General features: G+C 38.8%; 1 long non-coding RNA gene across 1 annotated transcript; it reads left to right on the top strand.

The window, feature by feature from the left end:
• Positions 1–6038: 6038 nt before the first annotated feature.
• On the top strand, positions 6039–14255 carry LOC113459805 (uncharacterized). The gene is made up of 4 exons (XR_003381357.2): positions 6039–6305; positions 6432–6644; positions 7234–7348; positions 14031–14255. It is a non-coding gene; the product is annotated as an uncharacterized LOC113459805 (long non-coding RNA).
• The last annotated feature ends 4194 nt before the right edge of the window (positions 14256–18449 follow it).

Raw genomic sequence — 18449 nt, 5'->3', positions numbered from 1 at the left:
ACCTCTTGTTTCCAATCTGATGTGTCTGAATCTTGCATCATTATGTTTTGTTAAGCTGGTGTAACCTTTTTTCCCCCCTGGTTTTAGTCAGACTCAGTTCTGAAGAGGAGAGGAACATAAGCTGGAACAGCCCAGATAAATTAAAACCAAAGCAAAATTAAATCTGGTGAGTTGGAGGCCATTTTAAGCTGGAGCCAAACTATTCAGTAGGTTCGTGCAGAATTATTCCTGCTGAAGAAGAATGAGGTACTGCTTCAAAAGAAGTAAAAAAGAAAAAAAAAAGAAGCGGATTTTTTAATGCAATATTATTTATTATTTAGCATAAATTGCTCACCATAGCATTTTTCTCAGTCACCAATATGTGGGCAGCAACATTTCCTACAATAAAAGGGAACTGAAGAATAGAGCTCTGACAAGATGTGGACACAAATGTGCTCTCTAGCATAAATATCCTGTATTCTCAGTGTTTCATTCTCAAAATGAAACACAAACACTACGTATTGAACTTGCTTCAGAACTCAATTCTTTGTTCAAAAAAATCTTCACCAAAATTGTTATTCATGGAAAAATTCTTTACCACAACACCTTTGTGCTGTGATAAGCACATTTGGAAAGACACATTTGTGGATCAGAGTTGATTTATACACTATAGTATTCCATGTGAAAAACTTTTTTTTTCTTTTTTTCTTTTTTTTTTTTACTACTTCCTTTGCCAACCAGATTAATCCCAAAAAATGAAGGGAAACTCCTCAGCATCAGGTGATACATCCCATTTTCTCCAAGAAGGATGGCTCAGCCAGCTTTAACACCTTTCTCTTGCATATCTTCCCTCACCTGGGCTGAATCAGAGCATGGGTGCACCAATAAAGCAGAGATTTGTCCCAGCTGATTGCCTTCCAACATTTTTCTGATAGAAATGACAACAGAATTTCCTGGGGAGCAAGGCTTGGAGTGGGATATGAAGTGGGAAAGGAGTGGATTCAACCTGGAACTTTGGCACTGCTTTCCCTTCCTCCATTCATCTCAATTTATACATTCTCTGGTGTTCAGAAATGAAGAAACCAAATAGCATTGGGCAGTGCCTGACCATGCATCAATTTGTTTTGCTTCCGTCCCCACCCCTTCTGCTGCATCTGTATTTTTCTTTTACTTTCTGTTTCACTGCAATCCATTTGGAAGTGATTGGAATCTTAACTAGCAATATTTAAACATAAAAGGGACAGAGAGCCACTAGGGATGCATCAGTTGGTGGGAACCAGCCTAATTACACCAATTTAATTGAAATGCTCCCAAATTCACCTCTTTGAAAAAAAAAATAAAGTATTAAAGGTAATGGGTGCTGTATCCCTTAATCTCAGTGGAGTATTTGATGTAACACTTAAACATTAAGCTTTAGGAATCTTAATTTATTATTACAAAATCATACATACCTTCTATCTCACCTTACACATTTGAGTTTAAGAAACTGACTGACAGCATCCAGTACTCTCAACTATTCAGGAAGTTGATTATTCTTGCTTTAGGAAATGCAGAGAAAGAGGAATTAATCAATATTTACCTTGATAAATGTCTGGCCACCTGAATTTGGGCTAACAACTGATGATCCTGACAGTGATAGTGTAGAAATGGCAGCCCTCACAGAACATCTTTGGTTTGAGCTTTCACCAATCACCCCATTTAGGTCCCACTGTTATTCACACCAAGAATTCTGGCCTTTTACCAAATCAGCATTTATTTGCAGCAATCTAACACAATGTTAATTGCTCACTCATTGAAACCTGGCTGGCGTTTCCCCCACTGGTTGGGATTTGGCAAGGCAGGCTCCATCCTCATCTCCCCGTGCCAGCTGCTCTCCTATCAGCCAATTCCCACCCACCCTACATTCCTGCTTTTCTCTGCTCTCCCCTTTTTTAATTTAGGCATAATTGTGTGGTTGGGTGAGCTAAGATGGTGATTTTTTGCCACATCCAAAGACAAGGTTGCAAGGGTGGTAGATTTTCATTCATTGCCTGCCCCAGGAGTGGCATGAAAAACTGCACAAAGCAGCCTCTTGTTGGAGAGGAAAGGCAGAGTTTTGAGACAAAATTTTCACCATTTCCAATGAGAGATCTTGCCAAAAAAATCCTGGTTTGGGACTGTGTGGGCCGCCACAGCTGGAGGGGTGATGAAGGACCCCGACTTATCAAAAGCTGCCTTAATTACAGCAGGACAAATCTTGCAGGAGGTGTGCCAGCAAGTATTGCAAAACTTTAATTTGTTTTTTGAGCACTTTGATTTGTTTGGATGAAGAGCAGTGCACAGGGATCCTGCTATTAGGCAGAGTTTGTTGGTATGTGGCAGAAGTGTGGAGCCCAGAACTGGGATAAAGCCCAGTTTTGGTAAAACTTGATGCCCACTGCCCATCCAAGGCAGTGGAATGGTCCCTTGTCCCCAGCACACACAACTGGGGTGGCCAGTGGCAACCAAACAACTCGTCTGATTTCTCCAGGTGCTCTGCCCAGGCAGTGAAAGGATCAGAAAGAGCTTTTATCCTAAATATTCTTGAGCCTCTCTGTCAATGGAGGTCAGAGAAAGTTTTGTTGCTGTGCCTTCGATTGGGTTTTTTTTTAACCTCCCAAAAATGAGAAACTTTTGATTTAGGAGAATGTGACAGTGTTCACAGGGGTTTTAGGATAAGGGAAGAGACAAGGATCTGACTCCATGTTTCAGAAGGCTGATTTATTATTTTATGATATATATTACATTAAAACTATACTAAAAGAATAAAAGAAAGGATTTCATCAGAAGGTTAGCTGAGAATAGAATAATAAAGAATGATAACAAAGGCTTGTGTGTCTGACAGAGAGTCCAAGCCAGCTGGGCTGTGATTGGCCATTAATTAGAAACAACAACATGAGCCCAATCACAGATGCACCTGTTGCATTCCACAGCAGCAGATAATCAATGTTTACATTTTGTTCCTGAGGCCTCTCAGCTTCTGAGGAGGAAAAATCTTAAGGAAAAGATTTTCCATAAAAGAAGCCTGCAACAGGAGAAGACAATCTAAAAATGCAAAATACCAACTCCCAAAGAATTGGCCCATTGTTTTATGACAAAGAAGTAAAAGAAGTCAGGTGAGATGAACATCACGGGAAGAAGATCCATGAAATGAGTGAGTGGATGCTAGATTTAAAAAAAATAACGTCAGTTTTGAGGCTTTAGACAGCTAGAAATTTCTCTCATGGAGCCCAGCACTTGCTTTTTGAGAATTATGCCTTTTCCCTGTCAGAAGTCACTCCCTGGTTCTGAAGATGTCCTGAGTGAACTGTGATACATACAGAATCACAGAATCACAAAATATTCAGGTTTCCCCAGGTGATGTTTCTCACTTAGCTTTGACTGAGGCAAAGCTTCCTGCATGCGTGACTCTACCTAAAGCTTACAAGAGGCAATTTTGAAAAAAAGACAATAAAAACCAGAAGAGAAACGCCTTGTGCACATCCCCCTTTAGTCTGAACACTGAAAGTTTGACAGTTTAAACATTGAGTTGGACTCAATGATCCTGATGGGTTTCTTCCAACTAAGAATATTTTGTGATTCTGTATGAAGTGTGGTTGTAACTTTGGGCATCAAAGCAAACTCCTTTTGCAGACAAGGTGACTTATAACTCATTAAAGTAGAATTTTTCCATCACTTTACCTACTGTACAGCAGCTTAGCAATTAGTTTACAGTAGTTTATCTTTGTTCTCAGAAAGAAACAATTCTCTTCAAAGTGTTGTTCTTGCCTGTGGCAGATGACAACAAGAAAACAGCACATGCAATAATCTCTGGTAACCATCTGTCTCATGATAATTCCAAGATATTTTATGAACAAAAGAAAAGATAAATTGCCATTAGTGTTGCACCTTCAAACATCTGGACTAATTAAATTCACAATGCTTTTGATTTTAAATGTTAATTTTAATCAGAGAGGGGCCTGGAGAACCGAATGTTTTCCAGGCTTCAAAATTCCCAATATCACCCCATCACTTACAGCTTCTTCATTCTCTGTTGGTGTGACATGAAGGGACAGTGCACAAAATGTCCCACAGCAGGCTGGCCTAGAGGAGAATCTGAGCCCATATCCTGCAGTGGAATGGGCTGGACTGCAGCTTCAAAGAGAAAATGCTTCCCCTGGAGGAATAAAGCAAAATTGGAGTTGGGTGAGCCTCAAAGGAGTTGCAGGCTCACAAGCCATTGCTTATGTTTGGGTTTGGAATTGGAATTGAGTCTGGTGGCTCAGATCCTCACCACAGACAGTGAGTGGTACCAGCTACAGAGAGAAAGAGGCTCGAGGGAAGGAGGGAATAAAATTTTTGCAGAAATTAATGTGCATGATAATACGATTGTAAACCTATTTGCATTTTATTTGCTATTTGTTTTTCTAATGTAACAAAATCTCCCTCTTAGCCTTTCATGTGCCCTCTTGAATTATTCATTTTGGCAGTTGCTTTCCCCTCGCCATTCTCACATGTCTCTTTTCCTTTATTTCTTTTTTTTCCCCTCTCAAATTTCACTTCAAACTATTTCCTACTTGGGAGGTCCTACATTTCTGAAGGAAGTGAGGCTTGCGCCAAGTCTTGAGTATTCTTTCCCTGCTTCCAGTGACTGGCTAGTGAGAACAAAAGCTGAAAATCTTGTTTTCCATCATTGCTACTTATTCCCCCAAGGACATTGCCCAAGCAGTGAAACAGCAGGGGACAAGTCTGCTGGCAGGAAAATCTGTTTGGTTTGATCCAATATGGAAAAATTTTGTAGAAGAACCAGGCACAAAAATCTGGTGATCTTTGTCACTCTGCACCTGTCTGGGCTACTTTTGTGGGACAGTTATTCATCACTATACTAGACGACATACAAACATAAAGTCTCCTGCAATGTTTTTAAAAGAGATTTTTCCCCCTCACCAGTTTCTCCCAGTCATTCCTAAATGGTCTGTTTACTTTGTGAATTTTGGAAAATTTGTTATTTCTCTGCTGGCAGAGTGGCAGCAGGGACATTGTGTTATTAAGCAGAATTTTCTCCTAGAGGTCGAGTTGCACCTCACAAAAATCTCTCAGAATTCTGTCAGTACAAAAAGTACAAAAAGACTTAACTGAAAGAATATGTCTATTCCATGAGCCTTGCAAGATCAGTTTGAATAAAATTTATTGGGTTTTTTGTCATGATTTTTTCTAAAATTCAATTACCCTTTGGAACAAGCACTGAAGTCACAGCAGTGCAAATGACGACAATATCTTTGAAGGGATAAAACAACATAAATAGGGCCCAAGTAGTGAGCGCACTCATAGCATGACAGTGCCAGCAACAAGGAAATATTTGCACTGGACAGAAGTGAAAGATATGTGATACAAAGCAGCAAAATAAATTAGGTTATGGAGTAAAGTTATTAAATCATATGGAATAAGGAGACATGAGCAGTGAGACCTCATGCCCATGAGCCCAAGAAACAACCTTCAACCAAACATTGCCTCTGTAGGGAAATGTATTTCCACACCAGAAATGCACAGATTTTGGTAGCCAGCCTTATTGCACGTTTCACTTTCAGTGTCCTCATGAATGCACAAAATGCTAAATGTGCAGGTAAATGGCACAACCACAAATTTGGAATACCTGTAACCTTTGGAATACCTGTAACACCTGCAGCAGTGAGAGCCCTCAGCTCTGGTTATTCTGAGCAGGTGAAAACACTGTGTTTTCCATTATTATATATTTATATTACTATATTCTAAACCAGGCCAAGCCACTCGGCAGGAGAGCTGTGGCCTCCAGATCTCAACGAATTGATTCTCACATCTCTGCAAGCCCCTCCAAGGCCTGGAGGGTGGAGGGACCTCCATCTCTGGGTCAGGCAGCAATTTCATTTTCCCTGTGTCCTGGGTTGACTATATGATGCTTTCATCCCAAATCATCTCATTCTGTTTATGTTGAATAATAAGTTTTGTACCTTTAAGAGTGTTCCAGAGAGTGAAGGGGGGGGAGAGAAGAAGTGCACAGTTTGTTTTCAGACATTGCACTCCTCCTCCACATTCCTGCTCCTGGACTGTGCTGTCTGCGGATGGACAGACAGCGAGACAGAGCTCTTCTTTTGCTTTTTAGTTAGTTTTAGCTAGCTGAGGCAAAGAAGTTCCCTGGACTGTTTTTTTTTTTTTTTTTTTCCTTTTCTTTGGACCTCTTGAAACTGCTCTGGACTGAACACCCAGGAGAGCACCGGCAGCTGCCACTGTGGCCTACCGGGCCAGGCCTGGCCTGCAACAATTCCAGCACTGAGGGACTGATCAGAGACTGAGTGAGCTGAGCTTCAACCCGGGGTTTTCTCAGTTTGTCATCTCTTTTAGAGTGGCAAAGGGTCCTATTGTTTGATATTGTTTTGGTTTTATTGTTTAATAAACAGGTTTTTTCCACCTTTCCGCAGGGACATATTTTTCCCTCCCGGACCAGTTGGAGGGAGGGGCTGATTGGATCTGCTTTTCCCACCGGAGCTCCTTTGGGGGATTCTTCCCCAAATTTACTCTAAACCTGGACACCCTGTCACTGTTTGTGCTGTTACACCCTGCCTTGTGCTTTGTGAAGGTAGCACTGCCAGCAGAGAGTCTGGTTCTTCTTTCCTGCGTAATTTCCACCTGAGGTAAGGGTGTAAATTCTCCTGGACTTTCATGCACTTTCCTTTCAGCACTAGGGAAGGTAATTACAGCTTTCTCTTACTTTGCATTTTGTAATGAACAGATTTTTAATCTTGCTCCTCAACAAGCACACGTAAAATGCTGCCCAAATTTTCCTTTCTTGGGATTTACATACATTAACTCTTGTTCTGTAACAAACTTTGGGCTTCCACTTGCCCTGGTGGATCCCAGATTTTCCACCACCACCTCTTCCCAGCTGCCCCTGCCTTCCCATTCTCATGACACTCCCATGTATTATTTTGGGCTAAAAAGGCTTTTTTTTTATGCTGTGAAGAGCAGATAAGCCCTTGATAAGCATCATGTCCCATCTGATCAGGGTTCTAGAGCTGGGAAACCTTTGCAGGATGGATAATCCCAGTAATACCAGGTGATTTCTGTGTGCCTGTGGGACAGGGAGCTGGAGATGTGTCTGGAAGTTTTGTAAAACCAGTTTCAATGCCAGGAAAAGTGAGGAAGAGTTTAATACATCCTCTAAGAGAGTTGTTAAATTATTTGTGTTGGGTTGAAACAATTATTTGTGTTGCCTTGCTGCAGCAGCACTGACAGACAGGATGGCCAAGAACAGAATCTGAGGAGTATGAGGGGCTACAAGAACAGGGCATAAGAATGGGAAATTTCCTGTGCTGGGGAAACTGCCTGCATTTAAAAGGTACGTCTATCACTTACACAGATCTCTGAACATTTTGTAGCACATCCAGGTCATGGTAATTGACTCTGAGCTTCCTATTACAAAAGCCCCATTCCAGTCCCCTCTACGTTTTTTCAGATTACAAAAATACCCAAATCAAAACAGCAACAAAAACAAACAAAACCCCAAACAAACAAACAAAATACGACCCAAACCAAACCAAACCCAAACAAAATACCCCAAAATTTCATTTTCCTCATGAAAAGAAAGCCACTAGGCCAAGATACCCACACAGAGATGAAGCTCATCAGCTCTCAGCTCGCCAGGTTTAACATGAGTGGCAAGGGAATTGGGGCAAAAAAATGCAATGTGGAAACCTCCTTCCTCACATTCTTATTCTAGGCAGCATGATGAGACAGGAACCACATTTGTAAGCAAAAATCTGCATCACATAAACGTTTATTAACTTCTGGGGAGCACCTATTTTCAGGTTTAAGCTCACTACTGAAGCTCAGCTTTGGCTAATTAAGGATTTTCAGTTAATTTAGCTTGGGTAAAATCTAAGGTTTGAAGAATAAAGGGAATGCACAATACAGGCTAACCATAATTAAATGCTTCCATGGCTTCAGATGGGATTAATCTTTAATTTGAGCTAGAAATGCTGAATTAATGGGAGGCCTGTGAACTTGCTCTAAACTTCAGTGCTGTGTTTTCCTCTTGAACCTCCTTCTTCCAAAGCTTCCAAATGCTTCTCTAAACCCAGCACATGAATTCCAACCTGTCCTAAGTCAGGGGGTGAAAATCAGCCCAAGACAGATGCTGTGTCCTCTCCTCAGTAAGGTTTTAATGAAAACCTTAGAAAATAAGATATTTGTGTAAGGAAATTGGTGCCACATCCAGTCACTTCATGGCTGGAGCATTCCAGCTCTGAGGGAACACTGAGGGAAATGGAATAAGAAACTTAAAAACTGAGGAGGAGCAGTTTCTTTGTGTGGTTTTGTCCTGTGAGATTTCATTGTAGGGTGACTCCTCTGGCATTTCACACACAGTGACCTCTGCCCGTATTTCTCAATTTTTTCTAATCTTCAAAACAAAAGTAAAATCACAAAAGCAGAGTCAATGGAAGTAAGCAAATAATTCCAAAGCTGTAGTGATGCCAGAAGTAGCCTAGGTCTTCTATCTACAATTCTTTCTTCCCTTCGTGTGTAATAACTGCAAGTTTCAAACCTTTTGTCTCCAATATCTCCGAACCCTCCATTTGCCTAATCTAGTTATGAGGAAATAATAGGGGAAACCTTGTTTTCTGTTGTAATAAAACCAGATTCTGCCAAAAAATTCCAACCTTGGGCCTGATGAGCTAAGAACTTAGCTGAGGTAACTCCCTGCTCAGTGGATCTTGTGCTGTCCTGGATAGATTCCCAATATTGCCAAAAAACAATGAGTTGGGCCAAGCATCTTCCATTGTGTCATTTTAAATTTGTTTTGCAGCATATTTTACAGCATTTCTGTGCTGCCATGGCTCAGTTTTCACATTAAATGAACTTCCAGCATTCTAACTCACCCTAATTTGTCATCCCAAAGGCAAGAACATTGAGTCAGCAATGGGTAACTCATCCAGTGCTGTGGCACAAATAAAGTGACTCTTAATTCTACCTGTGCAGAGAATGGATTTCCAGAGCACTGCTGAGAGCCAGGCTTCTATAGGAGCAGTTTGAGCTCCTGTGTTTTTGTCACAGGTTTCTGTGGGTTCTAAACAGAAAAATCTCCATTTCCATTCTGAGGCTGATGTCATTAATGTCTGCTGCTCCATTCTTTTTTTGCTATTATGAGTTCCTACCAATCTCCTGTATGGGATTTCCAAGGCTTGTCAAGCAATTCTGAGACAGAATTTTGGATTCAGGGGTTTGAGAGCTGTGACCTCAGGCTATATGATTTAACACTGCTATTAATTTTTGAAAGGCAGGCATGTCAATTTTATTCGTTTCTTCACAATGGATTTTTCCTTCAGCTCTTATCCATCAGTTTGCAAAGCTGGAAATAAAGCACTGAAAAGCCAAAGAAAATACAAATGTTACATCATCACAGCATTAAGTTCCATTAAGTTCTTAATTACATCATTGTTCTTAAGTTCTTAATTACATCAAATAATTAAAGTTCTCCTGCTGTTCTCCTGTACTTTTCATCAGTAAATCTCAAAGCACTTTGTAAAGAAGGTAAGATCTTTATGGCACAGAACTGACATGTAGCAAAAGTAGGTTCAAATTCCCTTTTGTTCACTGCATTCTGGTTAATCCCTCTGAAAAATATTTTCCTGTATTTTAGAATTATTTAGAATACAAATATTTATTTTAGAATTATTTCCTCTGCTGAGAAACTGGGCCTGAGCTAATCTTCATTTCTGTAAAAAACAATTGTATAGATCACCTCAAAAATGAGTGCTGGGATATGCTTCTTGACACTTGTTTCTGTTGAAAATTTAACAAAATCTACTTATGTCTATGAAGATTTGAGGAAAACAAAGCTGTAAGCATTAAAAAAACTGCTATAATGAGCCAACAAGTGGTTGCTGCGTCCTGCTTGTACTTTTGCTTTTTGCAGTAGGTATATCTGCATCCAGGATTACTGCTGGAGCTGAAATCACTGTATAAAATTCACATCTCCTTCTGTGACAGAGCCACAATACATTTCTTATTGAAGTAAATGCAAAGCCTGGGATAGAATTAGGGAGGGCATTCCAGTGGTGCCAGTTCCCAGCTGTTCAGGGGCAATGTCTGAGGCTATATGTTGCTTTTCCTGCATTTTTTGTCCTGGTTGCACCCACCAGCAAGCAGCATGATTTCCATATTTCAGTTTATCTGCCTTAACCCTTCTCACATGCCTCCTGCAGTTCCTCCTAGCAGCAGCCCAATATATGTCCTGTGTCCTCTTCTCAGCAAGGTTTTAGTGAAAACCTTAGAAAAGAAGATATTTGTGTTTAGAAATTGGTGCCACATCCAGTCACTTCATGGTTGGAGCATTCCAGCTCGGAGGGAACACTGACGGAAATGGGATAAAAAACTTAAAAACTGAGGAGGAGCAGTTTCTCTGTGTGGTTTTGTCCTATGGGATTTTGTTGTAGGGTGACTCCTCTGGGTTTTCACATGCAGTTACCTCTGCCTGTATTTCTCAAATTTTTCTAATCTTCAAAACAAAAATTACTCAAAAAAGCAGAGGCAATGGAAGTAAGCAAATAATTCCGAAGCTGTAGTGATGTCAGAAGTAGCCTACTGCTCACAACAGGCAAAGGAAAAAAACATTTTTTTATTCAGAATTCATCCTTGCTTTTACCCAAACACAGGGAAGTTCACAATGCCACGGACAAAGCTATATCAGTACTTCCTGACAGAGCCAAGAATATTCATTCCTCAGCTGTAAATGTAAATAAATGCTGGGCAATCACAAATGAGCTTTTTCCTTGCTGGAAAGTAAATGCAGAAATTTCTCCAAGGTTCTGCAGGAACACGTGGCGAAACGCTGCAGTGAAAAAATTCAGAACCTGCAGCAGATGTAACGAAACCTCCCAGAGAGTTTTCAGCATTTTTAAATTAAAAAAGAAACATAAAAACATAAAAAAGCACTTTTATTTCCTATTAGATTCCCCCACCAAACTTTGTAGTTAATCTGTAAAAACCTCTTCTGCACACAAGGCAGGGAAAGGGAATGCTGCTGTTGTCCCGATCAAGACAGCACAAGGGCTCTCCCATCCAGGCTTTTAAAAATCTGGATTTTGTTTCTTCCAGAGCAGTCCAGGCACTGAGAAAAAAATCCTAAATTTACTTGAACAATCCTAAATTTACAGAAGTAAATCCTAAATTTACAGAGCAACTTGAAAAGATGCAGCACAAAGGGTAACTGGAAGATGCAATCGTCCAAGAGAGAAATAACAGAAATAAGTTTTGATGCAGGAACATGTGAAAATGGTTATAATTTTGACAAGTTGCTGCAATTCTGCAGCAAAGGCGTTCTTCAGAACTTAATCTTTCTTCAGAAAGTTTTTTGTTGTTTGAAAGATATGGACAATGTAAATTTTTCTTTAGATGACCACACAATCTAATATGGACCAATGGTTTTGATTCAAGGCAGAGAAAAGAAGGAAGATTTTTGATCTAAATGGTGTTTCTATTTAAAGCAGTATTTCAATCAGAGCTTTGATTCCCAGCTAAATAAACGTGAAAGCTACAAGCAAATAGATTGTTATTCTTGACGTAAAACCAGAGACAATAAAGAGGAGCCCAAAGTTAAGTCCTGTCAATTTCCAGTAACACTACTTTATTATTCTTATTAAATGCATTTGCCTGGTTTGATAAGATATTTTGGACAGAGAAACTCATAAATCCATGTTAATATGAACTAACTTTATTTCTCATAATTTTTGGATACTGTTTCCTGCAATGTAATTATTGATTTTAACATTCATATATGTCCTGTTGTTTTCCTAATTGAATGTGATACTTATCCAGATTATAACTTATAATCAATCATAAATCATAATTATAGACAGTATTTCACAATTCTCTTTAAATTATTCTATTTTTAAAAGTCATATAATGGGTCATCCTTTTTTCCTAGAAAGTCAGATAGTCACACCTAGGAAATTGAGATCATACCTTAAGAATATATGCTGGAACCCAGATCTCAAGTTAAGAATATATGTTAAAAATACATGTGTAAGAATATGTTCAAAAAATACATATATTAGGAATATATGTTCAATTAACATATAAAAATTAACATTTTTAGTGCTTCTATCTGTGCATACAAACAAAATACTCTTTTTACACTGAGACATCTGCAGCTTGCATGGACACATATTTTTTTTCACCATTTTGTGAAAATATTGTAACATTAGCAGGGTTTTTTTCTAAAAGAACTGATGGCCAAATGGGACATAATTTACTTCTGAATTACATATCTCCTGTTTATGGTATTTTTCTGCATGCCAGAATGCTTAGAGGTGGGCTCTTCAGTTGACTTCTTTTTCTAATCATCATTACACTTGAATGAAATCCTTAATGCAATGCCAGGAAAAAAGAGAAGAAAATACATGGGTGATGCAAAAAAAGTAACCATGGTCTGAAAATCTGCAGAAATCTTCAGAAAACATTTGTGGCTGACCAAACACAAAATCACAGAAGAGAAATGAGAATGCTTAAATATGTACATTAAAAGTACAGGACATTATTTATGTGTGTCCATGTGGATAATGATGATATGGCCATAGTGATTTCCATATTTCAGTTGCTCAGGATCAGAAACAGAGGAAACATTTGCAGTGCCTGATGAGATACAAATATTCTTACACATTCTTAAAATAAATTTTCCAATAACCACCTCCTAATTTTTCTTTTTCCTTTTTCCTCATATATATTGGACAAGGATGAGCAAAACATTGGCAGCTAAAGGAGTAAAGACCTAAAATGTGGCACAAGTGATATATTTGTTCCTGCCACCCTGTAATTGAAAAGCATACTGAAATAATTTGGGGATTTAAGCAGAAAAAGTACATGGAAAATCAGTATGCAAAAATTCACCCAAAGACCACGTAGTTCTACAGCTGGAGATATACATATGTATGTGTATATATATATATATATATATATATATATACATACACACACACACACACATGCATGTATGTATATATATATATATATATATATATATATACACACGTATGTATATATATATGTATATATGTGTATATATATTTGTGTATATATATATGTGTGTGTATTTCTAGAATGAACTTTACAGAATTTCTGGATATATGTGAAAAAAAAAATCTTGCATGGTGAGCAGGATTTGATATTTAAAAACCCCAAAAAACCACATGTCCTTAAAAAGCCTGAGAAGTCCAAGCTTTAATTCAAAATATGTTCTGTGATGTAATGGAACCATTAAGGAAACCAGCCCTGGAGTCAACTAATTTCTTACCTCAGTGTTTTTATTAATGTGTATCAAGATTCTTATTCTGGGAGTTGAAAGTGTGTATTATTCACAGATTATTTTGAATGAGAAGCAATCAAATTAAAAATACCTTTAAAAATCCCAAAACTATTTTCTAAAAGAAATTTCCAGGTACAAATGTTTAGGACAAAAGATGTGATTAAAAAACTAAAAAAAAAAAAAAAAAACAAAAAACCACCAAAAAAAAAGAAACAAACTAAAACCACCCACAAAAATCCTGGTGTAGCCTATGTTATTCTGTGCTGTTCAAGCACAAAGAACATTCAAGTGTAAGGGGAATGATGTATGCCAAGTTTTATGTCTGCAAAAATATTTCTGAGAATTTTTTTTCTTATTTTCCCCCTATAATGCCCTTATCTGATGATACCAGAGAAAGATAACTTCTAAAGGTTACTTAATCCATTTTTATTACCTCTCATGTTTTCCTGTATAAAAATAATAATTTCTGGTTTCAATAGTTTTCTACTGATTTTACAATCATAACTATTAAATATTGCAGTGATTCTCTAAATGCTTTAAGATATAGAGGCATACACATGGAATTTAGAAGGCTGAAAGCCCAGAGATTATTTAAGGGATAGAATCCTGTCTCATTCTTAAGTAACACACTCTTAACCACATTTTGAACACAAGTACAGTTAAAAAGAAGTTGTGAGCCGCTGAAATAAACAGTTTTCATTCTGTATTTTTAATACAGCACTCTGCAATATTCTGCAATGGGATATTTTTCTCCCAGCTCCAAGAGGACTGAAAAAAAATAAGAATTTTTGTGAGTAACCATCCAGCTGGGGACTGTGCCATTTCATTTTCCTACTTGTTGTGTATACCCTGCAAAAAACCTGACAACCATTAGGTTACAAGAATTATTTTGCTACTTTAAAAATCAAGAAAAGATGATATTTCATTGCAATCATGGGCATTTACAAAGGTAATCTGAAACTGCAAATGTTTAGAAAATAAATACATATGCTAAGTGTTCATAAGGAAAAACAAATAAATAAATCAACATCTATTCAGGTCAAAAATCTCAAAGTCTTATCTTACTTCCATCTTTTTCCTTATCTATCCTCACAGCAGGAGGACATGTCCTAAAATCTTAAATCATGACAATCAAAGCAGGATAATTATTAATAATAATTCTTTACTAATAATGACTATTTGTTAAGAGTGTTATTATTTTGAAAGCTTTTAAACAATTCCAAGACATTAATAATTCTAGGAAGTGTGGGAATTGTATTGTTGCTACACTCTCACAGGTTGTGTGCTATTATTCCAAAAGCTCTGAAAGGATTAAATAATCCACAACTGCAGTTTGATTTTGATTTTTGGTTTGGGGTGTTTTGTTCATTTTTAATATGACACAGTGAGTTTTAAACTCCGGAAATTCGACCAGCTAAAAATTATTCAGTTTTATAACTGAATAATTACTGAATTACTGAATAATATCTTAATAACTGAAATTCACTTTAGGAACTTGATTTGTTAGGGGAATATAAATATACTCAAAAATCAAGCCACAGTGAACAGTTGCTTCACTTCAATTCAGGTAACCCCCTCAACTCATGAATGAAGACATTCTCTAAAGGTTTTAATTTCATGCTGGCCCCGAAGTCAACCTGAATTTGATAGAGATGCACATTTTTTGGTGCTTTAGCTGTGTTCAACAAAATCTTTTTTCTCCTTGGCTTTCCATCGGAGTTGCAGGAGCCCATCTGGCACTGCCTGACAGCTTCGAGCTGTCTCTGTCACGAAAAGGTCTGGTTGCTCTTACAATGCTCTTAATTAATTTAAAAAAAAAATATATTTGACAGCAGCCACTCAACAATGGCAACTCCATGTTAATTAGTAAAATACCTATTCAATTTCAGACTATGACACAAGAAACCTCAACTCCTGGACCCCACCTTGCAGCTTCCAGACAAAAGTCACACAACACAAGAGAATTGCTTGAGCACTGCTGAGCTTTTACTTTTCCTTTCTGAAAGAGCATTCAGTTTCTCTCAATGCTGACTTCTTAAGTTAAAAGAAGCCTCCAAATTTTTTTCTAAGTAATTCAGGCCTGAATTGGCCTGATGTCTAGTCAAAGGTTGGACTTCGTGACCTTAGAGGTCTTTTCCAAACTAGATGTTTCTGTGATGATGATGATGAGGATGATGATGAGGAAAAAAATATAATAAATATAATATAATATAACATAACATAACATAACATAAACAGTGATGATGATGATGATGATGTAATGAAGACATTTACTGTTGAACTTGGGAATAGAATGTAATCTCTCTACAAGTACCATGCCTACAATACATAGGAGTAAGAAAAACCTCTCTTTGCTTGCCTGCCCACCTTTATCAGTGCTGCCAGCCAGACAGGGCTTCAGAAGATGTGCTGGCTGCCACTCTCACACTCTTCTTTCTGCAACACCTCTGCTCTCTCTGATAGCTGACAGCACCAGAGGCTGTGGGACATTTCAGGCCACCAGCAAGAAAATTCTCAACAAACCTCAATAATTGAGATTTACCAGGAACTGATTGCATAAACTATTAGAAATTCACGTTGAGCATCAGTCTTGAAATCTTGTTGAGATGCAAAAGACACCAGCAGCTAAACCATGAGGTTTAACCTTCATGCCAGAGTCCCTGCATCAGTTCCAGCGCATCTGAGATGCTCTGGGGAAGGGGAAAGCGATGCAGCCAAGGAAAGTGGAGGGCAGGTTTCTCTTGGCAGGGCTGCCCAGGGGAGAGTTTGGCCTCCGGATGCCTGAGGGATGCAGGAGAACATTCTGGGGCCTCCAGTGGGAGGTTTTGGTGATTCACGCAGCCCTGAGCACCCTCAGCAGTGCCCCTGTGCTGACTCAACCCTGACTCAGAGGGCAGAGACGCCTCTCTGAGTCACCACCAACACCAACAAATGTTTTCCTTTGAGTTCCCCAAATAGGATGTGCCCTGTGTGTGTGTGTGTGCCCATTTTTCCCCTGGGAAATCTGATATCAGACCTCAGCTGGAGTGGCACACCTCTTTAGAGAGGGGTTTTTCCTCAGGTAACCTTGCTCAGTGAAGAATTCCCTCTGGAGAAGCAGCTGGGTTGAGATCTTTCTCTTACACAGAGGAAATGTTGGCTGGTTTATTCTCAGCTAAAAGTTTAGAATGAAAAATTGCTTTTCTACAGGAAAGAAAAAAAAAAAAAGAATCTGTACTGAGCCCCAGAGGAAAGATGGTGAGAATATGGTTCTTTTGATATTACCATCCATCTGGAGTAATACTTGTGAGATCTCATTTATCAGACTGTTTCCACAACACTCAAAATATATGATAGAGGTAACCACGATTTTTCTGTCTGTGCTTACAAACAATTGCATTTCCTCACATTTGAGAGACAATTATTACCTCTCCAAAATCACAGCCTTGCAGATTGTCCATAAATTTAACCTGGCAGTTTTCAAAGATTTATGTGTGCAGAAAACTTGAGTTGTGTGCACACACAGACACACATTCAACAATCCAAAATTACACACATACAAACACACACATATATATATATATAATATGAATAAAGCAGTGAACATAATTGCAAATTTAGTGTTCCTCAAATAAATGATAACACATAGCATTAAAGGAGGATAAAGGATAAAGACATAAATATAAAATGAGTATAAAGGTGAGAGAGAGTGTTTATACTTACACATACACGAGTATGAAGTTCAAAGGAAGAGCAAAGAGCCAAATAATATCACTGGCATGTAATTCAAAATACCTAAACTCATTCATTTAGTTATGCCAAAGCAAGAATTAGTAGTATGTGGACTTGTAATTTGAAAGGACTAATTCATGGTAGGTAATAACAGTTTATAAATAACTTGAAATAAACTTATAAACCTTGCATTATATAACTTCAGGTTGTACAGGTGATGTGGTCAGGAAAAAAACCCTTCCTAATCTGAAGACTGAAAGAATGTGGAAGTTATTAATTGTAAAAATGAAAAAAAAAGAAGCCCCATGGATGTGTGAAAGACAAAAGCAAGGACTCAGTCTTTCTGCAGGTTTTCAGAACATTGGGCAAAATTCAACATTTATGAAGAAACCCTTGGAACTACCCAAATCTGACTCAGTCTTCACACTGACAACTGCAAGTTCTTGGCCCAAGGATGTTCTGAATCATCCCCAGACATTGTTTTTTCTCATCCCCATAAATAACCCAGTCAAACAACAGCAAGTAAAACCTGGTGAGTGGGAGCAGTAACTGGTGATGCTGCTCACATGACCGAGCAGAAAACACCCCAAAAATTGGCTCCTCCAGTTTTCTCTGTTTAGCAGAGCACCACCCTGAGCTGCTGGATGAGATTCTGGCTCCATTACAGCCACAGGGCAGTGACACAGACTCTGTCCTCCTCCTCTGTGGCTCCAGCCTGGAAGTTTGAGAGTTCCTGCCATTCCCAGGATTGAGCCTGAAGGTCGGTGGACCTGGAGAGAAACTGCAAAAGAAACAATTCCAGTGCACAAGGGGGAAATCCAGGGGCAGGAAAGCTTTGCAGGAAGCTGGGAAGGGCAGGGCACATCCCTTGTGCATGGAGAAGCCTGGTGGGAAAACAGAGGGATGTGATGGTGTTCACAGGAGTCCCAGGATGAGGGAAGAGATGAGGATCTGACTCCATGTTACAGAAGGCTGATTTATTATTTTATGATATATATTACATTAAAACTATACTAAAAGAATAGAAGAGAAGGTTTCATCAGAAGGCTAGCTAAGAATAGAATAGGAAAGAATGATAACAAAGGTTTGTGGATAGGGGGTCTGTGTCTGAGCCAGCTGACTGTGATTGGCCATTAATTAGAAACAACAACATGAGCCCAATCACAGATGCACCTGTTGCATTCCACAGCAGCAGATAACCATTGTTTACATTTTGTTCCTAAGGCCTCTCAGCTTCTCAGGAGGAAAAATCCTAACGAAAAGGATTTTCCATAAAAGATGTGTGTGACAGAGGGATGTGAAGATCAGTGCCTGATGCTGTGCTGGCTGCTCCCAGGTACCACCAGCAATCAGCCCAGCAGCTCTCCTGGACCAAAACTGCTTTCCTGGGCCACTTCCAGGAGGAATTGGATGCCATAGGAGGTGA

Source organism: Zonotrichia albicollis, chromosome Z (assembly GCF_047830755.1).
Source record: "Zonotrichia albicollis isolate bZonAlb1 chromosome Z, bZonAlb1.hap1, whole genome shotgun sequence".
Lineage (NCBI taxonomy): Eukaryota > Metazoa > Chordata > Aves > Passeriformes > Passerellidae > Zonotrichia > Zonotrichia albicollis.
This window is presented reverse-complemented; position numbering and strand designations above follow the sequence as displayed.